This window comes from Ochotona curzoniae, unplaced genomic scaffold, assembly GCF_017591425.1.
Source record: "Ochotona curzoniae isolate NIBS_2020 unplaced genomic scaffold, NIBS_Ocur_1.0 contig_3520, whole genome shotgun sequence".
Lineage (NCBI taxonomy): Eukaryota > Metazoa > Chordata > Mammalia > Lagomorpha > Ochotonidae > Ochotona > Ochotona curzoniae.
The window spans coordinates 25586184-25594166 of NW_024465894.1; the positions used below are offsets into that span (position 1 = coordinate 25586184).

General features: G+C 39.9%; 1 long non-coding RNA gene across 1 annotated transcript in view; it reads left to right on the plus strand.

Annotated features, from left to right (window-relative positions):
* LOC121157504 overlaps positions 1-2985 on the plus strand; it is a 153263-nt gene extending 150278 nt beyond the window's left edge. Inside the window, exon 4 of the long non-coding RNA XR_005884034.1 lies at positions 2918-2985. This is a non-coding gene — a long non-coding RNA (uncharacterized LOC121157504). The remainder of the gene's footprint in view (positions 1-2917) is intronic.
* The last annotated feature ends 4998 nt before the right edge of the window (positions 2986-7983 follow it).

A 7983-nucleotide genomic window follows, 5' to 3' on the forward strand; every position in this document is an offset into this window, starting at 1 on the left:
GTTAGCACCGCAGGTAGAGGATTAACTTGCTGTGCAACTGTGCCAGCCCCACCCCTCTTACCACTATTATATTGAACTATGTTTTAGTATGCTTCTCAGAGGAGATGACCAATACTCCTTTCCTGCAATGCCTTGTTACAAGACTTTGGTGCCTGTTATCCCTCCCTGCCTCTAACCCTGCCAGGGCTCTACGGAGACCGACATCACCAACATTGTGGATAATAATAATAATAATGTAAATAAATGAGCCAGCCCTTATGTTGCAGGTACCATATGACAGTCACTTTGCAGGCTTCCATAACACTTTGATGACGACACTTGGTATCCTTTATAGTTGAAGAAAATAAAGCCAGAGAGGTGTCTGAGACAGTCTTGCTCTGAGATCCAAGCTCAAAAAAACTTGGTCACCAGAACAGAAATCATGCTTGTATGTTCAGCCTGATTTTTTTTTTTTTTACATGCGAACCTGAATTTTGAAGCATAAACTCATGCCAGTATGCACACCATGATGTATTTTGTCCTGACAATTTGATGGAGCGGAGATTTGGTCTACCTTTCTATAGGGGTATGTGTACCCCTATAGGCATGTGTACATACCTGCTTAGAAACTTTAGGAACCCCCAGTGGGGGGTCACAGCTGAAAGTGAAAGCTTCTCTAAGGGACCTGCCTGTGGCCTCGGCAGCACCATCCTCTCGGTTAAGTGTCTGGAGCAGAATAAGTCCCCAATAAATATCAACTGCTTTAATGATTATGAGGGTGATTATGGTTATTATCACCCCGGAGAAGGCTGCCCAGAGCCAGTTTGTCGGCACAGAATTGCTGTTCTTTCAGATCCAAGTTCCCCTTTCACAGAATCACTCACTGGAGGTTGCCACAGGGATTTTTGCCACCCCGCCACTGGTGTGCAAGGGTCGTAATTCACTTCTCCTGCCTGTTGAGGAAGAAGGAAATCTGCTCATTTACATTAGCAATCCGCTGTATTAATGCTTGTAGAAATATTTATATTTAAAAGGATAGCTTTGAACACTAAGGGAGACATTTGTTATAAAAGTTTGAAATCTTCATGCACAATTTTTATAGTGTGAATTATCATGAACTTTTCAAAATGTGCATTTGTTTTTAACCGATTGGAAGTGAAGAGAGTGAGAAACTTGCATCTGTGAGCTCACTCCATAAATGCCCACCGCAGTCAGGGCTAGGACAAGCTGAAGCTGACAGCTCAGCATTCCATCCAGGTCTCCCAAATGGGTAACAGGAGCCAGGGTGCCTGAGCAGGAAACAGTATCGGACATCGAGTAGCTAGGACTTGAACTGGCCCTACAATATGCAATGTGGACATCGAAAATGGGTACATAATAATCTGTGCCGTAATGTTTGTCTTGAGGATTTTTAAGAGTCCTTGTTGCATGGATTCCAATTTCCTTTTTCACTAAAAGAAATGCATCATTTAATTCTTTCTCTGTAAACTTTAACAAAAGCCTTACATTTATGTATTTAAAAAGCTGTCAGACTATCTCACACTCACACACATACAAATACACATGGAGAGGGAGAGAGAAAATACTTCCATTTATAGATTGAATCTCCAAATGGCCGCAGCAGCTGGACATGGACCTGGCTGAAGCCAGAGATTCAGACCCATAACTGCACAAGATCTCCTATGTGGGTGACAGGTACCACCTGGGGCTTCCCTTGGTACCAATGAGCAGGAATCTGGAACAGAGTCTAGAGGTAAGCACAACACTCTAAGGTGTTGTACTCAAGGGGCGGCTATGGCTTAACTTTTGCATACAACATGCACCATCCGTGAACTGTTCAAACACCCTGCTGGGAATGCTGTCTGTGATTTGGCATCTTCATATAAGGGTTAGAGCTTGAGCTACTTCGTGCTTTCCCTTGGGTGAGTTGTCTTCTGATAGCTGGCTGCTTGGGGACTCCGCTTGTGTTGTGTCTTGCCCTCTAACAGCCTCCACTGAAACTCGCCAATTGCTGATTTTAAGATGAAATTGGTTCAGTGCTTCTAATTTTGACTCTGCTATGGGTTTATTGGTTGTATATAGTTAAAAAGACTGAATCTCATGAACCCTCTCACACATGTAGATCTATTAAAATGGTAGGAAAATCAACATAATATAGGTTTTGATAACAATCCTTAATTTTGTGCTTTAGAGGACCTGCTCATATAAAGTCTCATATTTCAACATTTTTTTATTATATATTTTAATATCAGATTTCAGGGTTTCAGATTTGACCTATTTTAAGTGTTTTTAGATCTGCTAATGTGTAATTACATCTTTTCTCTTATTCCATTTAGCACCCTATACTCAAACATTGCAATGATTCTGATATTTAGCTCTTAATGTATGTTTTACATTTAGTTTAGTTTTAAACTTGATTTTGTATTAGAGGAATGACAACTTTCAGCTATCGAGCTTCCAGAAAGAAAATGCTCAAATGTCAGTTGGTTGTGGACTTCTGTTTACTCTTTGGTTCATGGCAGATATATGAGAAATTTGACAATTGTGGTCCTTTAACAGTTCATCTTAGAGGTGATAAATAAAATGAGCTGACACAGAATTCATCACCCTACTGTGTATCTGTGGGTTAGTGGGGACATTAAGCATGGGATGCCAACATGTCCCCACTGTTTGACAGGGTCTGCATTTGGGCGTCCATGACAGAGATGAAGCTGTCAGTGCGTTTGTTTCAATGCTGTTGGACAAATGATGATGCCATCTGTCTGTGTGAACACAGCTGGCCCTTATAGAAATCAGTGGAACAGGCCTTGGGAGCCATGGAAATCAGCCCCACCAGCTAAGGCCCAGGACAGTCACTTGTTGCCTAGACTGAGAAAAAACAAGGGTTGTGGGAAGTTCATGGAGGTGACTCATGACTCATTGAAGGCTTTTCTTTCAGAGTTGCTTCACAGATGTCTGGTCCTTAATGCTTCGGCACATGAGTGAGTGTGGCTTCTTGACTGGTCTTCACAGAGCTCCAGGTAAGTCATGGAATAAGAAACAATGCTGAGTGAACATGATAACTACGGAAACCTTGTCGTAAGAAACATGAAGAGTAGCTTTCCTTGATACCCTACAGGAAGGAGGGAAGCGGGGTGCGTTTCACCTCCATGCTGCCCTGTTGTGCATCAGACACTTTGCTGAGTCTCAGTAGGTGCCCAAGTATGAGAGGTGGAGACAGTTTTCTGTGTGGAGTGAGAATGTGCAAGGATGACCATGTGAGTCTCTACTGAACCCCTGAAATGAGGTGGCTGATGGGAAATGAAAGGCTAAGAGACGTAGAAAAGTAATAATCCATTCGAGACATTTAGACTCTTGTGGTGTTGGCATCTGAAGTATCCATTGTGGCTGGCCCGTGGGCAGCAGTGTTGCTCCCCAAGATTGTCCTCCTCCATTGTTCTTTCCTGAGAAAATGAGGTGGAAGTCATGTCAGACATTTTCCTTTGCACATACGCGATCGTTTGCTAAGAACTGTTGGGAAATGTCCATTTTTAAAAGCCTCTATTTTGGTCTCCCTGATTGAGATTTCAGCCTTTCTCCCATCTTCTGTTTTCAATACTCAGTGCAGATTCAGTGGTTGCAAGTGCAAAACGACTCACATTTCTCTGAAAACGGCTCCTTTTTAGTTCCCAAGGGCTAAGTCTGAATTTCCTAATGAGGCTTAAGACACCTTTAAAAATCTGAATCTTCTTATCTCTGCTTCATCCTCATTGCTCTTTTTTCCCTCATAATGCAAAGTTGTGTTTCATCTTTGATTCAGGAGCAGTATGATTTTATGTGTAAAATTTGTTACCCTTCCTAGAAGGTACTAAGTCTCTCTTACATGCACATTTTTTTGTTCTGGAGCATTCTCACTGGCATTGAGGATGCTCTTACTCATCTTCTGGGTTGTGTGTAGTCACCTAGTGAAGCAGATCCTTACAGTTACCTAAACCAATGTTGGGCTTCCCCATATGTGATCCTTCGTGAACTCTTGGGGAGCACTCATGATGGGTTACCCTTTAAAATCTCCTGTAAGTGTAATATCCATTCATGAAGATTCTCAGATGAAATGGCACTGCTTACTTATCCTGAAATCTGTATGCCTACATAACCACCTGTCAGGCCACGATGGGACAGGTGCAGCTTCCTCAAACCACTCTATTTCCTCGGAATCAGTGTAGTTCTTTGAGGTCTAAGGTGGTCGTCTTACTTAATTTTGCCTGTTGTAGACCTTCATATATGTGGAATCATGCAGTATATAGAATTTTATGTATGATTTTTCTGATATATTTTTCTGCTGTGTCCATAGCAGACATTTTATTTTTGTTACTGGTAGTATTGTGTATGAGCAGACCACTGTTTATTTATCTATTCTACTATTGATGGACATGTATGTTTTTAGTTTATTTTTTTGCACATAATGTGCTGTGGAAACTTTTGTCCCCTTCTTTCAGTGAAAGTTCCATTTTTCATGGGTACATATGTTGGAATTCAAAATAGGTAGATGTTTGGCTTCAGCAGATATTATTAAAAATTTTCCAAAGTAGTTTCTAACCAATTTCCTCTCTAGGCTTGCGTATAGATCCTAATTATTTCCAGTCCTTATCAACAGGGAGTGTTATCAGTAGTTTCCTATTCTGATGGCCATGTGGTGGTGGTGGTTCACTGTGGCTATCATTTCCTCGTTGTACTTTACAAATGTTTTTGCAAAGCTCTTCTGTGGATGAGTTTGTGTCTTGCAAAGTTGTCTGTTGGAGTACCTTTCTTGCATTACTTGTAGGAGTGATTTTTTTTTTCTGTACATGTTATTAGAATACAGTTTCTGTGCCTCATTTCATTCTTTTTGTTGTGTCTTACAATGAAGATTTTTCATTCTTAATGTTATCTGATTTATTCCTTGTTTCTTCTTTGGAAACGGTTTTTACTACACATTTTTTTTTCTTACCATAAAGTGGATGAGAATGCTTCCCATTTTTTCTTCAAGAGGTTTTTTTGTGTTCCCTTTCTTATTTAGATAAATTTCTGGAATTATTTTTTTTTAATCACATGGTATTTTAATTACCCTTTTAGTTGTCTGTCTCCTCTTCTATGCTATAAAAAGTTAGGAGAAATATGTAAATTGTACCTTTCAGTTCTCCAGTAGGGAATCCATCTGTAGGATATTTAAATTTCTGTTGCACATAAGCAGGAGAAATTTCTCTTTGTAGTTAATTTCCTTCTCCGGGTTTAAAAAAAAAAACTTTTTCAGATTCAATGAGGATTGCAGCCTAACGGGTTGTTTAAGAAAACCTGTGTACAATCCTTTATCATTGTGATGCTGCTTTACTTCAGGGATGTTTTTGCTGTTACACCTGGAGTGTTTCCATCTTTACAGTTGCTGTCATTTTCAAGCCCATGATTGGAAATTTGGAGCACAGTGGGAAATTGTGTGATACTTACTTAAATTATTTTTATACTTCTTTCTTCTCTGATAGTTGCTGCTTCAACTCGTATCTGAAATGACATCTTAATCACTGCTCCAAATGCCTGTCCTGATTGTATAACTTTTCACAATGAGATATTAAATTGAGAAATTTCTTTTCTGATGTCCACCATCTACCCACTACAGTATCCCCTTATCTTCACTTTTACTGACTTCTTGTGTAATTTTGTGTAATTCATTAATATTCAGAGGGAGGATTATCGCAGACAAGACTGTATGATCCCTGAACATATATAGGAGTTAAAAGGAGTTTTTAAGAGAAATTTATAGAGACATAAAGCCTTGGTGGAGGTGCGGCCTCCCATACCCCCCACGGTTTGAGGTGGCAGACAGGATTCTAGAAATGTGTGTGCATCAGTTCTGTGCCGTTATTACAGAATACCAGATACTGGGTATATCCCAATGAGACTTACGTGGTTCATTAAAAAGGGTGTTTTAGAAGACATGTAAATGATGATCAATTACAGTTTTGAGTAGTAAGTGCATAAATGACTTGAGATCTTCAACCGCTGTAAATGCAACTGTCATGGCAGAGTAGCCAAGATGACAATTGTCTTGGAGCCATCCAAGTACAGGACAGGTTGTGGACACAGCCCTTTGATCACCAACACTGGACAGGTGGTAGGCACAGCCCTTTGATCGCCAACACTGTGAGGAACTCCTCAGAATTCTGGTAGTCCTGAATTACCATGCAGTTGGCTTTATTGAGGTGAGCAAGACCATTCATCTCACAGGCAAATGATAGCACTGCAGGCATCATTTTTAGATGACACACTAATTATTGGTCTACATATAGCTTTTTCCACTTAACATTTCCAACTTATTAGACAAACATTCCTGACATTTTTCTCCCTGTGGCAATTTCTAAAGTGAAAATAGTTGACAAGCACGCCAAGAATCTGCAAGGATGGCTGCTTTCATCCTTTCACATTCTCACTTTTCAGTTTCCCTTTGAGAAAATGTGTTCTCTAATGACAATAAATCATTAACCCTTTTGAGTATGATGAAACTGTTAGTGCAAGAAAGACCAACAGACCCTTGCCTGATTGAAGTTTATCTCTAGAATGGACTGCTTAACCAAAGATTCAATGATGGAAATTTACAGTGACTTCAGTAATGCTTTCTAGCACAGACTAAATCGTTGTTACCCATGAATAGTAGTAATAATAATTAACAATTTCAGGTGATCATATGCGATCAGTCTCATGAATTAATAGGTTACATCACAAGATCTTATTGCACGTAGTACAGACAAGTGCGATAAGTTATAATTCACAGGTACAATTTTTGGAATTGACACCATATTATATTAAGGCAAACATATGCTATCTGACCTTTTGGGATTGGTTCACTTCCTTTAGCATTTTGGTTTCCAGTTGGGCCCATTTGGCTACAAAGAAATATATTTCATTTTTAATCCCTTAATATTCATTGATTTGTGCTAAATATTTATTATTTGAAAGGCAGAGGAAAGAGAGAGACAGAGACAGCACGAGCTCTTCCATCCTATGGTTCACTCCCTAAATGGCTATAAAGAGGGCTATAGGTGAGAGCAGAGTGCATCTGCAGCTGACATAGGTCTGTTAATCCTTGAGAGGACTTGGGGTTTTCTTATAAAGTTGGTAGGAGCCGGTTAGAGGACTCTAAGTAGGGACGTAGGGCTCACTGTGCTGGTTTTTGCACAACTCATAGAAGATGAACTGGAACTGAAGATCAGTTTGGATTATTGTAATGGTCTAGGATAGAGAAGACTGGCTTGAACTAAGATGGACTTTGAAGCAGTAATACACTTAGAGTATGTCATGAAGGATTGTCCAATAAAAATTCACTTATAGATTTGATGGGAGTTGTCTGGATTTCAACATGCATTGCACCAAAAATAGAGAACACGGAGAAAGCTCTACATCTCTTCATAGACAATATTTCAAACATAGGTGAGAGTCCCGACATTGAGATCGTTTCTATGACCAGTACAACTGGTAGTGCTTCTACTTAGTGTGCTTGTACAATGATTCTGATGACCTCATGGTGTTTGTAAGAGCACAGTTGTAAATATTATCTAGATAGAATTCTTGATCGTTGAATAAAGCAAAAGCAGTTTATTGAGGGTCATGATTCTGGGGTCTGTAAGCTGTAGAATATGCCTCCATGTAAAACTGTGTGTGATGCCATTCTTGCACTGAGTTCTCATAACTCAAACTTTTTTTCATGTGGCAATGTTTACTGGTAACGTTTACTGACTGGTCGCTAGGCAGACGAGCTTTGGCAGTAATATCAATGCCATGTGAGCCATCTGTTGTGCCATATGTACTGCTATAGTAACCCAGTGTTTGTCAATGCCATCATTCTGATTTTAAGTTTTCAGTGGGTCTGGCATTGTGGTATAGCAGCTAAAAACCATCGTCTGTGATGTCAGCATTCCGTATTGGTGCATACTCGAATCCCAGCTGCTCCGATTGCAATCAAACTCCTACCGATACCCTGCAAAAAGCAGCAGAGGA